General features: G+C 32.1%; 1 pseudogene; it reads right to left on the bottom strand.

The window, feature by feature from the left end:
- Positions 1-25,846, bottom strand: part of LOC128235071 (calcitonin gene-related peptide type 1 receptor-like) — a 65,729-nt pseudogene that overhangs the window by 20,077 nt on the left and 19,806 nt on the right.

Raw genomic sequence — 25,846 nt, 5'->3', positions numbered from 1 at the left:
TACTACAACGCGACAGACCGACATACCATCTTTTTAATGACTCCAGTATACCACTGGCATATCAAAGTAACGTGACTGACAATTACATTTGTAGAATGTGAAGAAAATTCGAATGTTTCTGTCAAAGGAGTGAACTAAGAATATACTTTTGAATAACCTGAGATATCTACACAGAAACGCGCTCAGTCGAGTTGAATCGTATATGTAAGGGAAAATTAAATAATGTTGCGTTGCGCAATATTCTACACATATAATGATGTTTTTCAACCAATACGACAGATTAAAGTTCTTGCTATAAATACATTTCTCTAATTAGTCTGGACGGAATGACGTAGACTGGATTCGTGTCTGTACCTTCCATTAACATTGACGTATGCAAATTGTCATCCTAATTTAAACAGGAGGGTTAATCAAGGGCAGAGAGTGACAGAGATTATGAGTTCGATCCTCACCAGAGGTACTTTCTCACAGCCTCTTAGAATGGACACCAGAACTGGATTCTTCCAAGGAACCAAACTCAACATTGGTTTTGTAAGGTTTTAGGCTTCGTCACAATGGATAATAATGCGAAAACTACATAAACAAGCTCAGTAGCAATAAATGTGTTAAGCTAATCGCAGAAACATTTAATACCCTAAATAACACATTTATATAAATAGGTAGCTAATACTAGCTATTGCTTATTTAACGCAATAAGCATACTGATATTACATGCTTAAAATAGAACATCACGTGTATATATGACGAAAAATGACTTGATATGGCAACTCACTAATCAGAACAGTTTTTGTCAATGTTTTCATTTTTAATATGTTAAGGAAGTGTATATTTTGTTATTGTTACGGCGCTAAGACATTACGTTACCTTCGAGGTTGAAACCAGGTAAGGACGGGCATTGTATCTTTGCTGTCTGTCCTGGAAGAGTGTCTGGCCAGCATCCGACAAAATTGTCCACTGTTCTGTTACAGTAAAGGGCTCTGTAAATTTTAGCAAAACAAATGATGAGTAACTTTGCTTGATGGTCACTTTTCGGAATAAAATCTAACAAAGGGAACGCATCCTCACAAAATTTGGATTGAGATGCAAAAACCTTTTTGATAAATTCTTATAAGGCATCATACACATACCGTTTTGTACGTGTTTATATTATTTTAAGATTTTATATTTTGTCAACTAAAAATGTAATTGGAGTGCATTCCAACCACTTTCACGATGTCTACCAGACTTAAGATAATGTCACGAATCAGTCGCACAAGAAATGTATGATGCTATAAATTGTAGTTGAATCTAGCAGTGTACACTCTAAGACGCCCGGTCTAATAGAAATATGCATTCGAATTGTAAATCTGCGTGTTTCTGAATTATTCCAACTTCGTAAGTTTTAAATAAGTCTATGCGAGATTATTATTGAATTTTGTATTATTTTCGTTAATGTCTATCTTTTTGTACATATATTAGTGAACAATGTACTTCCTTCCCCTGTAGTCGTGGTGTTTGATGTATTTTTAATGTAGCGGGCTCATTCAAGGTAACATTTAAACTGAAAAGAGTATTCAATGTGTCCTGTATCAAGTTTAAATAGTGGAAAGTTTATTTGAACAAATCTTTAAGACTTAACATTGATGTAATGTTGAAATAATCAATCAATCAGGTAGAAGAAATAATCATTAATCCTTTTATAGTGTTCTGACGATATACGCAAATAATGAAAATGTTTTGTGTTATGAAAACCCAACTATCTGTGACGTTGTAATGGTGTATGAGATTTTTTCAGGAAAAACAATATATGTAAGTATCTATCGTGATTTCAAGTTTCATTCAAGAAATCATTTACATATCATTTACATATATGTCAACGTCTTCCATGGTAGTAGCATGACATAGCTTGAATTTGTTTTGAGAAAACTATTAATCATGCTTTCGGTGTACATTTTTCAGCATCATATATGGACCACTTAATGATTATTCGATAGAAAAATAAATATCTGTATGATATGGTATAAAACATCATTATATAGGACACGATTTTTCCGTATGGCAACTTGCTGAATTTTTCAACAGCGCTGGTTAAAAGATTATTCATTTATATATGTCAATACATCAGCATATTACTAGTATAAAGGACCAGGGCTTAAAGAGATAGTTTAGAAATAACAAGAATACTTCTCTAATTCCAGAAGCGGTACCGGAAAGTATAAACCGCAGAACCGTAAAATAATGCTACTTATTTCGAATATTGTGGATTTTTCAATGTAGTTGTGTTAAATACCAAATTAGGTGTTTATATTTGTATTATTAATTTTACAGTGGTCATGGCAATGACATCACAGACGTTGAATACAATCTCAAACTCAATTTAATTTTATTTATATACACTTACGGTACAGTTGGTTGCATTGCTGTATTTCGGCAGCAGATATTAAGTGATAATACTCTAGTTGAGGAACAGTTACCTTTACATTTACAATCCAAAGCTAGGTAGGTAAAGGTGAATTTAACTCTTTCCATTTCCATTGTAATAGATAATCCATGGAAAAGTGGAAACAGCTTTATATGACTAGTAATGACCTTGATCGAATATACCGCAACTATAATCACTTACTCCGTGTTTGCTCAACGTTGTTATTTACAAATGTAAATTATTAAAACTTATTCTATACCTAATTTATCGTAGACGCTCTTTTGAACCACGTGACCGTACAATATATTTCCGTATTGGGACGCACGCGCGTACAGAAATCCCATATTTTTCCGTATTGTACGAATCACAGGTCTCATGTTAAACGATAAATACCGAAACCCGTGAAAAGGTTCCGAATGAAAATCCGAATCAACAAGCGCTCTAGATAAAGCGTTACGATAAAGCTTCTGTTATTATCAGATCAATATTGTCATTTGTAAACACGGAAATTATTATCATATTTTCATTATTATTATTTTATGATTATATTATTATTATTATTATTATTATTATTATTATTATTATTATTATTATTATTATTAAGATTATTATTATTAAGATTATTATTATTTTTTAACATTTTCTGTACAATACAGAATATTTTTGGGATTATATTTATAGGTATAGAATAAATAGGTCACTTAACATTGTTCAGTACAATACGGATATATTTGGACTCGAACACAACTTGGAACTTTGGACTTTCCAAGCTGTGTACTCGTCCAAAGAAATATCAGTATTGTATAGAACAATGTTGATTAACCTAAATATTGCCTTACACCCGTCAAACTTTGGGAATGATGCCAGTTGCTAAAGGCCCGAACAACAATGTTCTATATCAAATTATGCTGCCTTAGCAAGAAGTATTGATCCAGAAAATATATCTTGACATATACATGTACATTGTATTTCTCATATAAATCGGTCCACTAAAACAGACATAAGAAGCATAAACTGTAGTTCACATTTCAAACGAACCGTTTAAGAACAGACGCGAGAAGCATAAACTGTATCTAACATAAACAACGAGTCACTTAAAAGCAGATAATACAAGTATAACCTGCATCTTTCATCACAATAAGCCACGACTACTCTCAAACTAATTAGTTACAGATATTAAAAGCTTAACCTGTATGTACATAAACAACGAAACACAAAAAACAGATGCAAAAAATAAACATTGCATCTCCCAGGACACGACTTCTCTCTTGCTAATTTGTTGCCTTCATCACGCTTACAAATGCTTCATTATATAGTCCCAAAATCATGTCATATAAGAAACCTCCGTTAACAATTCCAACAATATCCGCAATAGTTCTTATCTTCAACGATCACCTTGTAAAATACGTTTCTGTTTGCAGTGACTGAAATGTTCTCACACAACCATTCACGATCGACTTTAAATAAAGATGATTTTAATGTACCAGCATACTATGAATGTGGGTTTAGGGATAACTGCATTTAAAACGCCCGTCTTTAAATATTGTATATTTCTCAAAATAAACATCTTCGTAAAAGGTAAATCAAAAAAGAAACATTCTAAAAGAATTCTCATTTGATCGAAAATAACATAGTTTCACCTTTTTCTTAACGCTCCTTTTTAAGCAAGCCGAATGAAGCCTCATCGCACAACTATAAATACTATAATTCAACAGCTTTTTTGTTCAAAAACGAACAAATGAATAAAATTCAGATACCATGTGAAACATGGACAGTATGCGAATTCATTATTTAACAACTCCATTATAGTTTTTATGATAAAGAATCAGAACAGAAATGAAACAGAATTAATCACCTTCTGGATACATTTCTCTAGAATTAGGAAAAAACAATTAACAATTCATACAAATATCGAGCAATTCATGTGTAGGGAATAGTATTTTCTCCGTCCAAATCATATCCCCTTAAACGTTAAACGAAATAGCTCAAAACATAAAAAATGAAAGAATTACTTTTACTGTTGAATTACCGACACAATTCAAAACAAATGTTCATTTTATACCTTTAAATCACAGTGACTTATTTGATATATTATTTCTACGCCTAACACTAGTATTTGGAACGGGACGTACGAATGCATAAACATAAATACGTGTTGGTACGTTTTTATTGCATGTACGAGCATTCAATTTAAGGTTGTCATAAACAAATTGCCTATTTTTTTGAGGCTGGAAGTAAATACACGTGTGACCATGCAAATGTCAATGTGCATACAACTACTTTTATTGGGCTTATATACATTATTATTTACTTGGATTTTACTGCATTGAAGTACGCACTAAATACCCATTTTATCATTTAAAAATACAATGAACTCAGCAGGCCCAAGCCCGGTAACCAAAACCATTTGCGATGACCCTATATGATAAAACAGGGTAAAAACAGGTCTAAACAGACTTAAACGATAGACGCACGCAACGCATGTATATGCATGAACTTATGTTGGGATACTACCTTTGAATGTTCAGTAAAGCAGTTCACTTTGGGTTTAAAGTTTATGTTTATCAACATGTATTGATAACTGCAGACATGCCCAAAGCTTGCATAAACAAGTTTTTTCTGGTAGTGGAACGAACATAATATACACATGGTTTTTCTCAAATATGAAACAAATTGTTTTCCAGTTCATCATTGAAATCGAATGATTGACAAAAAACCGATCAATATCCGTTTTCAGCTTTAAATAAACATTGGTTCATGCCATCAGTTTCCTCAAGATTAAAATACGTTGTGTGAGATCATATTACTTATGTGTTGTTTTGTCTTCAGCGTCATTGATATTGACTTCATTGCTATTCATTGCTTTGTATTTGTGTATTTACTTCGTAATTTGCTTTAAACAAATACATATTCTAGATTCGAGAAATAACATATTTTTTAACATGAGTGGGTGTTTTATATATGTTCGTCTTTTCTGATAAAATTGTGTTAAATTCGTTTATAACCATTTTACAACCAAAGAGAATTTTAACGTTTTAGAGCTTTAATGAGAGTTTGCACTGTTGTACTTCTTACAGCGATAGATATATCAAAAACAAGTTTCGAAAATTCTTTAATAAACGTAATTTACATTTGAATCAACATGTAACAAACTACTAACAATATCACCAAAAATACTTTTCAATGTTTTTACATGTTATTTTATTCGGATAAACAACCCTTCCTTATTGATTGTATACCAAGTAGTTTTATCATACGTTTATTGTAAATTATCACATTCAGCATTTTTTTTAAATTTAATGCAAATTGATTTTTTCTAGTAACGTTCTTTCGTTCTACTGTCTTTTTCATTGCATTTATTTACGAGCTTATTTCAAAAACTGTTTGATTGATTTAATAATGAATACCTCTAAGGTATTTTATCAAACAGTATATAACAGACTGTCATATGAACATAACGGTCTATGTTTATGTATAAGTTAGATGTGATCTCTGCCATGTTCGACTTTTGAAATTGCTTGTAAGCATTACATGACCTTATTGATCGAAGCTAAGTTTACCATACGACAGTTCTTAAAAAGTAAAACTCAAAGAACTTATTTTCTATTTTTGTTAACACTCGATCCTTCAGTCGGTACAATGGACTTCTGCTAGCATTAGTTAAGAAATATTATAATAGTTAACGGGTAAATAATTATATATGTCGAAAATTTAAATATTGGGTTTATGTACAAATAAATAAAGTATTCCAATGACATATACTTGTTTACACAATAACGTTAAAATGAATAAGAGCAAAATAGACTAGTTATCTTAATATTTCTGCATATGCATGTGCGATCAATTCATGAGGAAAGTAAATTGTCGTGTATGTTTCGTGTATGTTATAATGTTGTATATGCAAGTAGCCTACAAACAGTCTCTGAAGACCCTCTGAAAATACTTGTCATACGGTCTTAGTGAATACAGAAATTAATACTCCTATATGATTAAATAAATCATCCTCTCAAGCTTGATGTAATGTCAAAATAGTCACAAAGCTAATTCTTAATTGAATGGTAACTTAACAAATGCGTTATTTTCTCAGTTTCCGATTATCTTCAAATATAACTAAGATACGTATTAAATATATTAGTGGAACTAGTCTTAGTCTTGACATTTGTTTCTTTGAACATTTCAAAATTGCAATAATTTTTTATGTATTAATTTACTTTATATTATCTGCTCAAGGCAATTGTATAATCATGTTTTGAGGGGATTTCTAAATGTATTTTAATTATCAAGAATTGAAAATAATAACTCTTTAAGTCTTTATTAGATATCTATATTATTATTATTCTCTTTTAACTAATTCTTCGATGACAATGACAACAAACAGTAATCTGTTATTCTTATACACGATTATTTATACATTTACTCTGAAAATGGTTCTAAGTTCAAAGTTGTAACACAACTACATTCGTCCTTATTGTAACATTTGAAATAGATAACAAAGCACTGCAATGAAACATCCTTTTCAATGTACAATATGCTACTCACCTGTGATCAATTGTGGTTGTGAACTTTGTGTTTTTACGCAATCTCTCTTTAATTCGTCAATTATCTGCTGAAGACGCGGATGGTAAGCATTTATTTTCTTTTTTTCCTGATTTTCGACAGACACATTTGCGATAATTGTTTGATAGGCAGTATACGAAGAAGTCACTTCCATTGTTGACGTTGATTCAAGTCCGTGTGCAACGTCGAAATTACTTGCTACAACTTAATCACTAGCAAGCCCAGGCAATGTTGCTTCAGTTGTGGTATACTGATATAAGCTATACGGTAAATTCAAAGCCGGTTCCTCCCTGAACAAGCCATTGTGAAGTTTCAGATTGCCTTCGTCTTCCGTTATGTCAACGTAATCAAAAGAAGGCAGGTCATAGAATGACTCCTCGATTTCTGTCTGGTTTGTTGCCTTAAAATCTGTCCTCGGAATCCCGTAATTATCCACCGATATCTTGGATGTTTTAAAGGCTGTGTTATGTAAATGAATTTTAGACAACAGTCCAAGAGGAAATTTATGTCTGAACATCAGATGTTCTGTTTACTGCATGGCAATTATCGATTAAAGTTTTTTTCGCCAGGTTTCTTAAATTAGACGGATGAGTATAAATCCAAGGGTTATTCAATTGTATTATGACATGTATTTGTTATAATCCTGTATTTCTAGGTGATGCATGAGTTGCAGAATCTTAGTTGTAAACGATACAAAAATATGTTCAAAATGTCAAATATCCAACTCACTCCGTATCTTGACTTTAAGTACGGTAATAAAAGTAAAAGAAAGAAAAACATATTTCACACAACTATTAATAACACAAACAAGCTGTATATTAACACGGATAACGCGACATGTATTTGTCTTTTCATCTTATAACAAGTTAAATAAACTAGCATCGAGCTAAAGGTAATGTCTTCTAGTTACATTAAAAGCAATATTTGTTTCTTCACGAGTCATGTTCATTAGCAAGATGTTCGCGTCTCTTTGATGCCAGCGCGAGTGATGTTCTAGTTAATGGGGATCGATTTCACAGAATGAAGTGTCAAATAACGGCACGTCGGTAAGCTATCTTACAACCCTCTGTAGAGAACGGCTGTCAAAACCGATCCCACTGGTCTTCCGTGAATGAAAAGGTTTTGTCATTGTAGTTGATCATTGTATTATGCTAAACACTTGAAAGAAGATGAAGGGTTTGTCTTGACTGTTGTCATTTTTTCTGTCTAATGTGCTAAAAGTATAACATTTAATCCTGAATTCAATACGATTAAAGATAGAAAGAAATTATGAAGAATAATAAGAAAGCGACAAAGAGGAATATATACATGGACGCATAGTGACAACATACACAGATATTCCACAAGTATTTGCCGAGAAAATACAAAATGTTGTGGAAAAAGCAACATATTTATTTGAAAAGATTGCCTCCTTAACAACGTTCTGTTCATTAACAGTTTTACCTTTAAAGCTATTGTACCAAACAAAGATTTCGATCAAAGTGCATGTTTTTCGTCATATACAGGACGCATACAGTTTTCAAATTTTAAAGAAAACATCCTCTTTACCAGGCAAAAGTTGGTTCCTGAAACGGCACTTTTCATTCTTAATCCGGCATTTTGTTTGTCATGAATTTATTTTCTTCATTATTGTTTGCATGGAGCGAAATAAAGTCCTCACCCTTGATTATGCTTTACAATGATTAACCAAAACGATTTGTTTAACCTAACACTCAATTTGGAGTTGGTGTGATCACTGACTATTTCCTAAAGTGGACCAATATGTAGGATGCTGGCTAGAACTCACCTACAACAAATGAATCAAGCAAAAGCAACAGTGACAACTCTTAACATTCAAAAGAAGCTATATTGACGAACTCTTTCTTCTAAATGTTTCCTAGACTAATCGTTCAACCTATCCTGCGTACAGAAATAAAATTGTATCGCTTAGCCTTATGGTTTGTAACACGGTGCAATGACGTTTCAGTCTAATTATATATAGAGTTCTTTAATCGATTCAATTCGACTACGTGCATCTTTGTTACTGCTAATGTCAGACGAAAGGTATATTCTTCTTTAACACATTGCAACAGGAAAATCTACTTAGTTTCTAGTTTATCATATTTATTACTTAATCTTATCAAATGCTAAATGAACAAAAACATTTCTGGTATCATAATATTGATACACTAGCAGATATTTAATGAAGACAAGGAAAATGATATGTATAGTATAATTTTCATTTTTAAACATTCGCATATCATTCACATGTTATAAATTGCGATATTCTTCCCGTCATTGTTATTTCAAAACCAAGTTTGAGGTTGTATATTGGAGTCACCTACCGTTCTGTTTGTTAGTCGATTTGTCTGTATATTTTGCCGTATGTAACAAAAAGTTAGCGACGCGATCAATTTCTACAGTGCTTATATGTAAGGTCCTGAAACTCGGTAGTTCTGACCAGCGTGGTTCTTTGTCAAGTTATTCTGTTGTAATATTTGCTTTTCGCATTAATATTAACTGAATTAATATTTCCATGTTAAGTACAGTTATTGTCGTAATTACCTACAAAAAGGAATTCGTTACAAATTTATACAAATTATCATCATATTGGTTTAAAGTATATGACCTTATCCAAAGGCGTTCATATTCCGATGGCCACTGTCAGAGTATACCGATTTGGGTACTGGAACGGCACGAGAAACAGGACACGGTTTGTAAACTAAAAACACAACAGCGGCGGGTCAACTACAGCAGATGTGTCAACACACACTACCACCAGATATCTGACCAGATAAAATTATATTGTTTTACTCCGTAATTAATTAACTAATGATGATAATGTGAATATTTTCAAAACTTCATAACATCAAGGAATTAACATGAAACAATGTTAAGTTCAGTATGCCTTTAATTTCTAAATCTAGAACTTTGATAACTCCTCAAGTAAAGTGACTGACTATAATTACTTTTCAACTGAATCTAATGTTTAAAGAAATTATTTTTATTCCTCAAATAATGGGAATGGTTGTCATTACTAATTGACTAAATCTTTAAGTAATTATTCAATAACTTACAACTTAGTCCATTAATTCCTATATGGTCAGCTTGTCGTTAATGGTCATTATTTCCTCTTCATATCTGTCTGATATTGTATTCCTTTAATTGAGATATAAAACCATTTAATGTATACTTGTCACAGAAATCAGACTCTCAGAAAAAGGGGAAGAAGCATTATGAGTACAAAAGATCCGGATGCGGTACCATAGCTCTTTGCAAAGAGACCTTGTGGTTTTTAAGGTCCTCGGTTTAAAGCACCATTACATAGGATACAACTTTCCTGGGTTAGACTGGAACCTAGTTCGCAATTTTTCCAGTACATCCCTTTAAATGCCCAGCGCTATGTTAGGGAGACACGTGTACGAATAATCGACCGGTGCGGTTGTCTGAAAGTTGGTTATTACACTATAATATTCATTTCAATTTGTAATCCATCTACACTTTTGTATTTATTCGGAGCAATATGTCACGACTGTGATATTACAACTGATAATTCTCACAACCGTCTTTTGTGGATTGCCAATCAAAGCACATTCAAAGCAACTGTATAATATAAAACTACTTTTTGAAAATTCGTTTTATGTACCCTTCTTATATTCGAATACACATTCTCAATAATGCATTTCTCTTCTTCAAGTGGCTTTCTACTTTTGTAGTACATGTATTAACTTTTGACTCAAATATGTTTAACGCCTCAATGCAACTTAGGATTAAATAATTAGAGAAAAGAAATACATGTGCGTATAGAACTATGATATAATCTTAAATAGTGTGTAATAAATACACGAGGTCCACACGATGCTTTATTAAAAATAATTGTATGGGAAATACGAACGAAATTTCTAACTGATCCACTGACTTACTATATGCTTATGAGGCAGATAAGTGGGCGGAGCATAGCATCTATGTTGGTAAGAGAAAAATCGCAGAGGTACGCACTCATGTTTTTGTAGGATCAGGTGACATATAGTTTGCTGCAATTTTCTTGACTTAACTGTCGTGGGTTCACACTAACTAAATCGAAATTGCTTTTATACTATTTCTGCATTTTGTCTGCATCTTCGATATCATGAAATAAATCATGATACAATGAATGTTTTCAGATGCATTGCAGCGAAACCATTTTAATATTTATGCGAAAAGCTACAGAAACAAGCTCAGTAGCAAAAGGTTTAAACATAAACCCGGTTTAATGGCACTAGGTAAACGCCAAAGACATAATATCACACACAAGAATCAATGAAGAACAGCACAAAACTCCACAAGCAGCACAGTGCATACATACTATATATAAAAACCTATGTATGTTTATCAAGGATTGTTAGGTACCGCCTTGGAACGGTCAGTAAAATGTCAATTTACTGGGGGTTAAACCAGTTTGTGTGCACAGCCTCACTCTTATAAACCCAAAACGTCATAGTTATAAACTGTAAATCATTAGGTACTAGTATTCAGAAAGTCACGTTATACGCAAATTTCGAAACGACGTTGTGCTCGCTCAATTTAGACTACACTTAGATTATACTTGCGTATTTTAAATCATTCTGGCCCCCAATTTCTCGAAACTACTAAGTCTCTAATAACTGGATTAAGCTAAGCTCATTATTTTTGTTTTTCAATAATTTGCGTTATACTTATTTCTTAAAGAGTTTGTGTACTTAAGATAGGAATTATCTGATACTGTGAAATCATTTATATTCGTTGGCATGAAATTTCGTGGTTTGCCAAAAAAATACAATTTCGTGGGTACTTGAATTCGTGGTTTTTCATTTTTGAAAAATAAATCGAAACTGTGATCGTCCTAGATCATCTGCATTATCTCCATGCGCTGGCCCGTGATTTCTTTTTTTACGTCACTTGGTTTATGACATTCGCTAAAGTGGTAAGACATGCCAATTTAATTGTTCATATACCCACGTCAATTATTGATTTAATTGGAAATTAAGGTAATAAAATATGTTGTACCCTGATCATAAATACAGATAGTTGAATGCCAATTAAAAGATTTGAAATCACCTCGAAGGTCCGTATATTTCAGAAAACAATCCCAAAGATAGCTGATGTTTACAAATTCAATCACTTTTGAATATCATCTCATTTCAAATTATATCATTTCAATATCTATTCACACGTTTTTGTTTAATATACGTGTATATTGAACGCGTTGTTTCCTACATTGTTACGTTGGGTGCTCAGTAACCTCCAATGTAATCGATTAATTATTTCATTAAAGAAAAAAATCGAGAACCGACACTCATCACTGACATTTTGTAAGCCTGGAGATTTTGATGAACAGCTCACGTTCAGGCACATGCTTCTGTCATTTGATTAATAAAACACATTTAAATGATTTTGTCTATTATTTGTTTAAGGCAGATATAATATATTAACAAAACAATGATAGTAAGATTTATAGTGAGACGGATATTTATGCTGTATATTGCGGCCTCTGTTACGAATAAACTTGAGTATGTACAAAACATTGCAATTGAAAAAATGAATAAAGGGTCTATATTTCGTGTGAACCACGAACATTAATGCCCCGCGAACATTAATGAATTTACGGTAATCAGAATAATCCATTTTTCATTTATCTAAAACCAATTTAAATATGTAGTTAGTCTAATTGAAATCAGCTACTTAAGCCTGTTTAGGTTAAGAAGTTTCGAGAAAATGGGGCCAGGGCTTTAAAAGTATCAAAGATGCTAAGATAAACCATTTCGATATACTTACAAACAATAAGTTTACATCACTAAAACATATTGGGACTTTAATAATCAAAGTGCTCGAACTAAATGTTTAAACCAAATATTCCTTGTATGCATCTCTGATTACAGAACTCGCAAGTGCCTGTTATTAGTAACGTACACATATCAATAATCAAGTACCAAACCAGAAACTAATGGTCGATTCATTCCGATACTATCCATTAAATGGAATATAACATATTTTATATTGATAACATCATGTTAAACATTTTACGGGTAGTCAAGTTATGCATGTTAAATATTATTATTTGTCATATTCACACTACAATTTGCATTTAATATATTCGTGTATAAGGTTTCTTATTATAATGGGTGTCCACAGGACATATAACTGTATAAATGAACATAGAGAAAAAGAAGAAAACACGCATACTGTTAGAACGGACTCCCTCAATTCAATTCTCACTCAAAAACTGAATTTATATTGGAAACAATGATTTTAAACTTTGTTGAAAATATAATAATTTACTAACTTTTGTGAATTTACACTTAACCGAGTATAACCCTCTTATACTCAGGATGCGTTTTTTTACTGTAAAAGGATCTTTTTATATTTTTTCTTAATAGCAGTTTGACTATTTTAAGTCATAGAAGGTCAATTGCAAACAATTGACCTTCTAACTGATAATCAAAAGCTTTGAGTCATATGATAGAGGCGTTCCTGTCATCGGAATCAAGAACAATATTTTGCTCTTATATATCTGAGGCAGTTGATCAGGGGTTGCCGAGAAGGAACTACAGAGAGTTACCACTACTAGATGTTCGTGCGCGTATGTATATAACTGGGAAATAACCTGAAATATTGCTTGACTTTCAATTGAAAATGTGAACTACTTACATTTAAAATCAAGAGGATATGGCTTTGCAGTCTCACGACATATGCCCAACTTAAACAAATTTATGTTATTATTAAGTTTTAAAATTTATTCGAAACAATGTTGTGGAATGAACTGCAATGTTATTATTTTCAATAACATTTGATACATGATGTTACTAAAAATATTAAGCCTGGGGAAATCAGATTTAAAGAAACATAACGTATTGAATTAAAACTCGAAATTTACAAAGCAGATCATAGTGTCCAAATGAAAGAACTGTTGAGGCAATTTGCTAGTTTAGAACGTGTAAAACTGACTTTCCTTCACAACTTATTATTTACATGAGTAGATACTTCTTTGTCATTTTTATGGCTTGATATTTGTTTGGACTGTGTTACCCATTCGCAATAAAAAAAACCCAGCTATTTGCTTTCAAATGCTACAAAAAAGACTCAGGTTAATCAGGTTCTAAAATTTAACACGTTTATTTCAATTATAGGTGAAAGGAGGATTTGAAACTATCCATTTATTAAACAACGCCATGTATTGTAAAGGAAATGATCAGTAATTTTGCATGATGGTTACAATTTGGAATAAAATAACAAAAAGGGAACGCCTCCATGTAAACCTTGATTTGATATGCAAAAACAGCCTCACAAGAAATGTATGATGCTATAAATTGTAGTTGAATCGAGCAGTGTACACTCTAAGACGCCCAATATATGGAGGATATTTTTTTTATTTCAGTGTAAGATCGTATTTTATGTCACGAGTGTCATAGAAAAAACATATTTTCACGAGTGGCGAAGCCACGAGTGAAAATGTAGTTTTTCTATGATCATGAGTGAAATTAAATACGATCTTACACTGAAACTAACAAATTTTCTGTTTCTGGTATGCTTATTTTCGGAGTTTTATTAGTTTTTTTTATTTATTTCTTAATTACCCCCTTTTTTGAAAAGGTTGGTTTTTATGCCGCTACGCGTGGGGCGCCCCTCATGCAAAATTAGAGCTGTCAACTTTTCTATTTTCGGTTGGCTGAGAAATAGTTATCTGCTATTCATTCCTATAGCTTATTATTCGCTCGTTTTTTAGTGCAAAGCTTTTATGAACAATAAACAGTGAAGTTGTATAAGTGCACATATGTTCCAAAAAATAGTAAAAAGACTTTTATTTTAAGTTGGGCATGAATACATAACCAAATTACTACGCCGCTAATTAATGAATGAAAATTTGGAAGGTCAAATGTGTTAGCAAAACAAATGCGGATACTTATTGGATTTTGACCATTCTTCTTAGTTTAAGACTGCATGTGTTTCATAGTAAATTAATATTTATTAATAATATTAATGTTTGTTTTCCAGATAAAGAGTGAATACCACGCTAGTTTGTTGACAAATTTTGAGGTGTGGGTGGGGTAAAAAATATCGGATTTTCTGTAAATTGTTGTGTGAATTTTCCAGGAAGCTCAATTTACGTACTACATCGGCAAACAGTTCAAATTACATTTAACGATGATATAAAATTCTGTTTATGTTCGAACAGTTGTTTTGGTCTGTAATGTGTTTGGTAAGAAAGCAAATGTTCGAACATTCAGCTTCAAAGACCAGGAAAATGTTTGAAAAACGGGATAACCGGTAATAAACGGTAAGTTGTTAATTTCCAAAAATATATTTATTTAAATTTATAAAACATTTCTTTAATTTTTAAACATTTTTGACAACATTTACTGATTCAAGTTCCAGTGTTCTATTTTGATCAAGGCAAGTAACTACAAAGGAATTTAAAAGTAGTTCTGAAAGTTGATATTTTCACTCCTTATTATGCAGTGAAAATATCAGATTGATATTTTCACTGTTGTTATTTCACTGTTTAAACCCCATATTTCATTGTAAAGAATGAAAGAAAATAGAAATATTCATTCGAATTGTAAATCTCTGTGTTTCTGAAAAATATAAACTCAAGTTACAAGTTAATATCGTACATCTGCTTAAACCTTTCAGGAATACATGAAGGTATTACAATACATGTACAAGGATAAATACTAGTTTTTAATAAGTTCATGCGAGTTTAATTGTCGAAAATCGTAAAATTTTGGTTGATTTTACTATCCGTTTGTACATATGTTAATGGACAATGTAGTCCCCTGTAGTCGAAATAATTAATATATTTTTAATGTAGCGGGCTCATTAAAGGTAACATTTAAACTGAAATGAGTATTCAATGTGTCCTGCATAGGTTTAAGTGGTGGAAAGTGTATTTGAACAAATCTTTAAGACTTAACAAAGATGTAATGTTGTTATTAATAAATCAATTAGGTAGAATAAATAATCTTTTATCCTTTTAAAGTGTTCTGACGTAATACGCCAATAATGAGAATGCTTTGTGTTATAAAAAGTAAAACTATCTGTGACGTGGGCATGGAAAATGCGACTTGTTTAAGGATAAGCAATATATAATTAAATATATGTCGTGATTTCAAGGTCACTCGTTTGTTCTGTCAATTCATCCAAAATATCAATTACATATTATGTCAACGTCTTCCATGGCAGTTGTGCGACACAACATAAACGTACAAATTTCACACGTTTTATTCATCTGAACATATTCCATCCATTTGGACACATGACATAGATTGAATTTGTTTAGAGAAAACTGTTAATCATGCTTTCGGTGTACATTTTTTCAGCATCATGTATGGACCATTTGGCTTTTATATTTGTATTATTAATTTTACAACTTTGAATACAATCTCAAACTCAATGTAGTTTTAGTTATATACACTTAAGTTACAGTTGGTTGTATTGCTATATTTCGGCATCAGATATTGAGTAAAAATTATCTAGTTTAGTAACAGTGCCCTTAACCTTTATAATTAATAAAATCCAAAGCTAGATAGGTAAAGTTCAATATAGCTCATTCCTATAAATTTGTCAATCATGGTAAAGTGACATGGTGAAACCACTTTATATGAGTAGTAATGGCCTTCATCGAATAAACCGCAACTATAATCACCTACTACGTGTTTGCACAACGTTGTTTTTTAGTAATGTAAATGAATATAACTTATTGCCTTACACCTGTCAACTCTTGGGAAGGATTCCCATTGCAAAAGACCCGAATGCTTGCCAGCACGATCAACCAGGAACAAAAATGTTCTAACTAAAATGGCTAACAAGGCCCACACTTGGCACCAGTAAATTAGTGAGTTATTTCTTTGTACTAGATTAACAATAGAAACCTCTCGTTTGAGCAATATAAAATTATATTGCCTAAGCAAGTGGTATTGATCCAGAAAATATGTCTTAACAAATACATTGTTTAAGAAATGAATAATGCATCAAACGTTCGTGCAGTTCGACCGTAAGGACATTGGGTACAAATTGAAAATGTCACAATATTTGCTCATCTCACATTCTCGTTTATGCTATCATATTTGTTTTAATTTGCTTTAAAACGCATATTTGTGATAACATGCAGCCATCAGACATCAGTGACATTGAACAAATGTTAAACGAGTGCTACATCATGGTTGAACATGTCATAAATACATACATGCATATGACGCCAAACCTACGTTTTATCGTGATTTAATGATGCAACCAGCCAGAGAAACAGGTTCCTATAATACTTTCACAATATGCTAATAATAGCTTTGACAGTTCTCCGTACGAGCCGAAGCAGATTTACATCATTAAAAACTAAAATGACAAGGAAAACATCAGTCCTGTCTACATATCGTCTGGAGTCCCCCAGGGTTTTATCTTAGTCACTCTGGAGTCCATCTTAGTCAGCCAGATATCTATCCTATTCCCATAGGCTTCCATCTTAGTCCCGCAGGGTTTCATCCATGCTTTTATCGTATAGCAGTATACTCAGAAAGGAAAACTAAACATTTAAAATTCTATTTGCTGCGGCAATGACAATATACGTAGAATATAATCGAAAGCTAGTTACCTAAGCCCTACAAAGACAAATTTAATGATTGCTTACAAAACAACAACGCAATCAACCTTATCAACAACCCATACTCATGAATAACACAATCGTTAAAGAAGTTCAGAAGTTTACATTTAGGTATCACAATAATTATTCTGATATAAGCTCGTCTGGTATAAACTTATTTCGAATGTTAAATAGACATGCAAATGTATCTAAGTATTTACCAATTCAAATAAATTCTTGACAGGCATTATATTATATATAGTATTTATGCACTGTGCTGTTTGTAGAGTTGTGTGCTGTTCTATGTTTCTTGTCTGTGAATTTGTGTTCTATGTCTTTGACGTTGCCCATTGCCACTAAACCAGGCTTATGTTTAAACTTTTTGCTACTGAGCATGTTTCTGTAGCTTTTTGCATATATATTCATAGCAGATTTGCATCATTAAAAACCTAAATGACAATCAAATCATCAGTCCTGTCAACGTATCGGCATGAGTCCCCCAGGGTTCCATCTTAGTCACCCTGGATTCCATCCTATTCAGCCAGAGATCTATCATATTCCCATTGGCTTCCATCTTAGTCCTGCAAGGTTTCATCCATATATATTAGTTTAATCAGCAAGGAAATCTAAAAAAATGAAAATACTATTTGCTATGACAATGGCAATATACGTTAAAGATAGCCGAAAGATAGTTACCTAAGCACTACGAAGACAAATGTAATGGTTGCTTACACGACATAAACGCATTAAACCTAATCAAAGCCCATTCTCATGAATATCACAATCGTTAAAGAGATTCAGAAGATTACATCTAGGTATCGCTATAATTATTCTGATATAAGATCTTCTGATAAAAACTTATTTCAAATGTTAAATAGACATGCAAACGAATCAAATAATTTACCAATTCAAATACACTCGTGACAGACATTATATTGTTATCACGTACAACAAAATTCATTCGTCTTATCTCTGAATATTCAAGTACTGTCTGGAATGACATATCACTTGCATAACAAGATATCCTGGACGCATCCAGTCGGCAGCTGTCCGTTTACTATCTTGATTGATTCATTTAAACTCTTGTATACTGAAGCATTTCTCGAGCTTCTTAAAACAGATATTACACGCTTAAACTGTATCTCTTATATAAAACGACCTATTTAAAACAGACGTAAGAGGAATTAACTGTATTTTACATTGAAAACGAACCGTTTTTAACAAACGTGAAAGGCATACAATGCATTTTACATATACAACGAAACACTTAAAAGCAGATGTAACAAGCATAACCTGCATCACTCATAAAAAACAAGCCACACCTCTTCGCTCACTAATTTGTTGCCTTCATAACGCTAACAAACGCGTAATTATAAAGTCTCAAAATCATGTCATATAAGAACCCTCCGTTATAATTTGCAACGCTTCCCGCAATAGTTCTTATCATCAACGATCACCTTGTAAAGTACTTTTCCGTTTGCAGTGAGAGAAATGATCTCACGCAACCATTCAAGATTGACGTTACATAAAGATGATGTAAATGTACCAGCCTATGAATGTGTGTTTATGATTACTGCATTAAACATGCCTGTCCTAATATTGTAATTTTCTAAATAAACATCTTCGAAAAAAAAGGAAAACAAAACAAAAACATTCGAGAAATTATCATGTGTTTAAAAATAACATTATTTTACCTTTTTCTTACCGCTCTTTTAAGCAAACCAAAGGAAGGATGATCACACATTCATCTACTATATTTCTACACCTTCTTTTGTTCAGAAAATAATAAACTTGACATACAATGTAAACATAGAGAGTATGAGAATTCATTATTAAACAACTTCATTACAGTTTATAAAAATACATCAGAACAGAAATGAAACAGAACTAAATACCTTTGGAATACATTTCTCTGGAATAAAGAAATGAATTAACTCAAACTATTCAGAAGACAAATATCGAGCAATTCGTGTATAGATCGACAAGGATAGCAATCTCTCTGTGCAAATCATATCCCTTCAATAGTGTTTTCCATGAGTGTAAACAAAATAGCTCGAAACCTAAAAAATGTAAGTTATATTTTAACCGTTGAATTACCTGCATACTTCAAAACAAATGTCCCATTTCCATCTTTAAATCACAGTGTCTGATGTCGAAGTATTATTTCTACGCGCAAGACTTATATTTGAAATGGGACGTACTAATACCTCTTTTGTTAATATAAAATACATACGTGTAAGTACGTTTTTATTGCATGTACGAACATTTCAATGTTAAAGGTTGTCATAAACAAATTGCATATTTGTTTATTTATGCTAAAAGTTTATGTAGCAAATACAATCTTTACCATGCAAATGTTAATATGCATACAAACTAAGTTTATGTTTAACTTAGAGTTTACTGCATTGAATAACGCACAAAATACCCATTTTATCATTCAAAACACAATACCGTACATGCAACACAGCACAGACCTGTCCCATACAGAACACAATACTGTACATGTAACGCATGTATATGTTTAAAATAAAGATGGGGTATCCGCCCTTGGATGTTCAGTGAATCAGCTCACTTTGGGTTTAAACCATACCAGCGTTTAATCTGGCACTTGTCCCAACATGTATTTATAATTGCAGACATGTCAAATACTTAAATAAACAAGTTTTATTTCGTAGTGAAACGATCATATAAACATGTTTTTTTTTCTCAAATATGAAACATACTGTCTTCCAGTTCATAATTGAAATGAAATGATTGAAAATGAAACCGATCCACATCCATTTGTATCTCCAAAATCACTGGTAAAATTCAGGTACATTGGGAAACCCAAATCTGTATTTCAACGAAGAGTCGGAATTTCAAAGAAATATTTATACTTTTTGAAACTTAACACACTCTGAAAAGAAAAGAAACTGATTGTTACTGCACTCTTTCAGAAACTTGTGAATGTTTTAAATATATTGATTCCTTCAATACAAGATTTATTAACTGAATTATACTGTTAATCTTTTGTACACATTAATAAGAACAGAACTAAACATTTAACCAGAACAGGCATTTTTTTCCATCAATGGTTAAGACCATAAAGGAGTGATTTTCCCGTTATGTCCACAGCCTTTAATGCTACCTTTAAATCCGTTCAAATAGTAAAATCAAGGCAGCCATATCTTCTCGCGGAACAAAAATATTCAAATTTAATTTTAAAGGCTAACTTACATCCAAGTAACTGGCATAAAGGATTGGTTCTAAACAATACAATATCATAAACAAAATATGACATAAATATAAACAATAGATTGTATATCAGAGTTAGTCTTCTCTAAAGATAAAACTAGTGTTTTTTACAAATTAAAAACACAAAATAAAACTAAAAGAATTTCGCCTTGTTTAACACCAAGTGATATATGAAACAAATCAGAATACGGCATAGTTCATCAATATGTAATATGTAATGTTGTATTATCTTAGAGATACTACAAGAATGCTAAAGCTTTTTCACTGTCTATAAATGACCAAACAAGATTTTTTTTTGTTAACGGTTTGCTACAAAGTATAAAAATACCGTCATAACTACCATCACCATTTTTAAACCATATTGGGCCTCGTTTAATTATAGACGTCCTTGGATTCACATCAATTTCTTCTTATTAACCAAAGTGAACATATTTTGCCTGCATTTTTACAAGAGTTATTCCCCCTGTTATACGATTTAAATAATGACCCTTTTATAAATTTGTACAATCGCTCATTTGGCCAGTGCATCAGGATAAACGTCATGATTCAATATAAGGTTGTTTATTTAGGAGACAAGGGGTAATGAACTTTTTACAATAAATGTAAAAATCAGCAACTGTATATGTTAAATCTCATTTTTTGAATAGATGGATATAAGAAATTGTTTAACAACCTCAGCAACAGAAATTTATCCATGTAAACTTATTTAGTCATTCCATTGGTTTTCTCCATATTAAAATACCTTGTATGAGATCATATTACATATGGATTCCTTGGATTTGTTCAACTAAACAAGGACAAATTGGATTTTTATATTTTTACGCTTAACTCTAACTTAAATGCTTTACAGATTGTTCCTACATTCTAGAGATCTTTTTACTGGCTGTTTTTGTGTACGCTAATATTTTCTGATAAAATGGTTTATAATTTGTTTACAACAATTTTCCAACCACAGGGAATTAATTTTTTTAGAGCTTTGAAGAGAGTTTGCACTTCAAACGGTTCTTCCATTTACAGCGAATGAAGTATAAAGAAAGATGTTTCGAAAATTCTTTTATAAAAGTGTTCGACCTTTAAATGAACATGCAACAAATTACTAATAGTATCATTTAAATTATGAAATATGCTCCAATGTGTTCACAGTCCATCGCCATGTTATTAAAATCGAATAAACATCAATTCCTTATTGATTGAATACCAAGCAATTTAATCATACGCATATTGTTAATTATCACACATAAAAGAGAAACTCAAGATTTTTTTTCTTTTTTAACACTTGATCTTTCAGGCGGTACAATACAACTACTGCTAGCCAAAGCTAAGGAATATTATTAAGGTTTACGTTTATGAATAACTAAATACTTAGTTGGTATCCAAAAATCTTATATCCAATGACATATAGTTGTTTTCACAATTAAGCTAAAATGCATAAGTGCAAAAGAGACTAGTATATTTTTTCTATATATGCACTTCAGAGACCTTTCAATGCATGACGAGAGTAAATGTTTCAGTATGTTATTCTGTTGTACATGCAAGTAGCTTACTAACAATCCTTGAAGACCCTATTTGAATACTTGTCACTCGGACTTAGTGAAAGCAGTAATTTACAATCTCATATGTTTATGAAATTCATCTTCTCAAACTTGATATAACGTCAAAATCATCCGAAGCAAAAACACAATCACTGATGATAAGAAATCTTATTTAAATGATAACTAAAGAATTGCGTTATTTTGTTAGCTCCAGTTTATCTTGATTTATGACTCAGATACGGATTAAATATATTCGAATACTTTGTCTTAGTTCTGTGTTTGTTTCTTTGAAAATTTAAATATTGAAAAAAAAATGTATATGATTATTTACTGATGCTCCAGGCAATTGTACTATCCTGTTTTGAAGGGATTTCTAGATGTTTTACATTTATCAAAAATTGCAAATAATAACTCTCTAAGTCGTTATAAGATATCTATAAAAAATTCAGTTCAACTATTATCTCAATGACAATGGCAACAAACAGTAAACTGTTATTTTTGTGCACGGTTATTTAAACATTTATTCTGAAATGGATCTAGGACAAGTGAATTAAGCGTTCGAAGTTGTAACACCACTACAATTGTCCTTATTGTATAATTTGAAATAGATAACAAAGCACTGCAATGAAATACCTTGTTTTCAGTTTAGAACATGTCACTCACCTTTGACCAATTTTGGTTGTGAAGTTTGTGTTTTCACCCAATCTCTCTTTAATTCGTTAATTATCTGCTGAGGACGCGGATGTTAGGGATTGATTTTCTTTTCTTCCTGAACTTAGTCAGACACATTTGCGATTATTGTTTGATGAGCAGCATACGAAGTGGTCATTGACATTGTCGACGTTGATTCAAGTACGTGTTTAACGTCGAAATCCTCCGCTACGACTAACTCATTAGCAAGCCCAGTCGATGTCGCTTCAGCCGTGGTATATTGATATAAGCTATACTGTACACTCAACGTCGGTTCCAAGCCATTATGAAGTTTTTGATTTCCTTCGTTTTCTTTTATGTTAACGTAATCAATAGAAGGCAGGTCATACAATGACTCCTCGATGTCTGTCTGGTTTGTTTCCTTTAAATCTGTGTATTGAATCCCGTAATTATCGAACGTTATCTTGGATGTCTTATAGGTTGTGTTATATAAACGTATTTTAGACAACAGTCCTAGAAGAAATTTATTTCTGAACATCAGATGTTCTGTTTACTGCATGGCAATTATCGATTAAATATTATTTCGCCAAGTTTCTTAAATTAGACGGGGGAGTATAAATCCAAGTTATATCCAATTTTATTATGACATTTACTTGTTATAATTCTGTGCTTCTATGTGATACAGTTGTTCAAAAAATCTAATATCCAACTTACTCCGTGTCTTGACTTTAAGTACGGTATTAAAAGTAAAAGAAGAAAACCATATTTCACAAACCTATTACCAGCACAACCAAGCTGTATATTAACACGGATAACGCGACGTGTATTTGTCTTTTCAAGTAATAATAAGTTAAAAAATAATCTGCATCCAGCTAAAACTAGTGTCTGTAAGTTTCATTAAAAACAACATTTCTTACGAGTAATGTTCATTAGCAAGATGTTCGCGTTAATTTGATGCCAGCGCTAGTGATGGTCTAGTTGATAGGGATTGATTTCACAGAATGAAAACCTTAGTGTCAAATAAAGGCACGTCGGTAAGCTATCTTACAACACTCTGTAGAGAACGACGGTCAAAACCGATACCACTGGTCTTCCGTGCATTAAAAGGTTTTGTCATTGTAGTTGTTCATTGTATTATTGCTAAACACTTGCAAGCTGATGAAGCGTTGTTCTTGACCGCTGTCATATTTTCTGTTGTGCTAGAGGTAAAACGCATGTAAAATCTAATACAATTAAAGATAAAAATAAATTGTGCAGTGCCATTAAAAGTCTGGGTGTGCTAAAGGAATTAGACACACAAATAGTTGCTGGTTAACCCGTATTATTTTGTGCAGAAGAATGAAAATTGAATTTCGATCTTTTTACGAAAGCTATATAACTTTTTATGTAAATAGGTATTATCAAGCCTATTACAGTGAATACAAAGAGCAATAATAATAAACTTTGGGCTTTTTGAGCTATCGATATTATTATAATGAAACGATGATGCCGGTACGTTATTTATTTGGTTAATTGTACAAATTATATATGAAGACCAGTTTAAACCTGCATATTCGGAACGAGACAGCAGTTTGACTAAAATTTCAATATAAAATATTCCTGTATAGATTATGAATATTGAACGTGCTTGATTATTTACGATGAAGAATATAGAGAAGCTTCAACCCCTGAGAATCTCAGCTAAAATATGATCGAATAATTTGGAGTGACAGACGCCGTCGACAGTATTCATAGATCACACAGACGGAAATATCTTTGGCTAATATAATTTGTTTAATACCGTATTTTACTGTCATGGGAGTAGTTAAATGTTTGGTCGAATTACAATCAACATATGTACGCCAACAGAAGGCGTAACGCCAGTGTCAAAATAGGTTGCAGTGAAGCAAAACCAGTTAAAGTAGATACCTGACAGAACGTTAGCAGAAGATGTTTGATTATTTGTTGTTATTGTAGTTACAGCTCGGACACTACGATTTTTTTAAACATGTAATTTGTATAATTGAAATCGAAATTTCAATCACAACGCTCAATACATAGGGCGTTAATTAGTAAATAACGTGCTAATTTATCCAAATGAATGAGTTATTTTACGCGTAAAGTCAGAAATTTTTTACCTTATAGATAACGTTAAACTTCGCACGTCATGTCTTATGTTTACACAAACAAATATACTATATACTATTATATTATGAAATGCCAAGTGTCACCAAAATGGCGTTAATAATGTGTCCGTTAAGTGAAACACGCATTATTAAAAACATGATTCGCAGTTAATATCTGGTTTTAAATATGGTTTTTGATGATATTTATTAACTATTCCATATGAACTTTCCCTGTAGCTTTCATTGTATTTATAATGACATTTATAAAGTTGTAGGCTGTTATGGCCTTTTTGTTTAAGATTTGTTGAAACTAACCATTTAACATGTGTTTAGTCGCATAAATTTATTAATAATTATAGTATTTCTGGACCCTCTACTCTGCAACGTAAGAAACGAGCTCAACTCATTGCTGGAAACATGCCCATTTGTTTGACTCTACCCATTTGTGGGTATAACGTCTAATAAAGCCGACATCATGAAAGCCGCATGCTACAATGATCAGAAATATATTTAGGATTTTTTTTCTGGCTTGATATTCTCACAATGCTAATTAATGACAACGCCTGCAAGGGTGAGAATCTCATTGCCCGTTCAAATATTTTTGTTTTGTGCAAAGCTGCCAACTATAAACGAGAGCTGACCATTAAAATCGAGGATTCCTCACCGTTAGGGCTTAAGCATAAATAGGTTATTCCTGAAGTTTGAATTATTTAGAAACACGTAGATTTACGATCGAAATGTCTTATTCTATTCTTCTAAAAGTCTTAGAAAGGCTAATACAATTTGCGACTGCTAG

The sequence above is a fragment of the Mya arenaria genome, chromosome 1 (assembly GCF_026914265.1).
Source record: "Mya arenaria isolate MELC-2E11 chromosome 1, ASM2691426v1".
NCBI lineage: Eukaryota > Metazoa > Mollusca > Bivalvia > Myida > Myidae > Mya > Mya arenaria.
The sequence above is the reverse complement of the archived record's forward strand: the minus strand, read 5'-3'. Positions and strand labels throughout refer to the sequence as shown.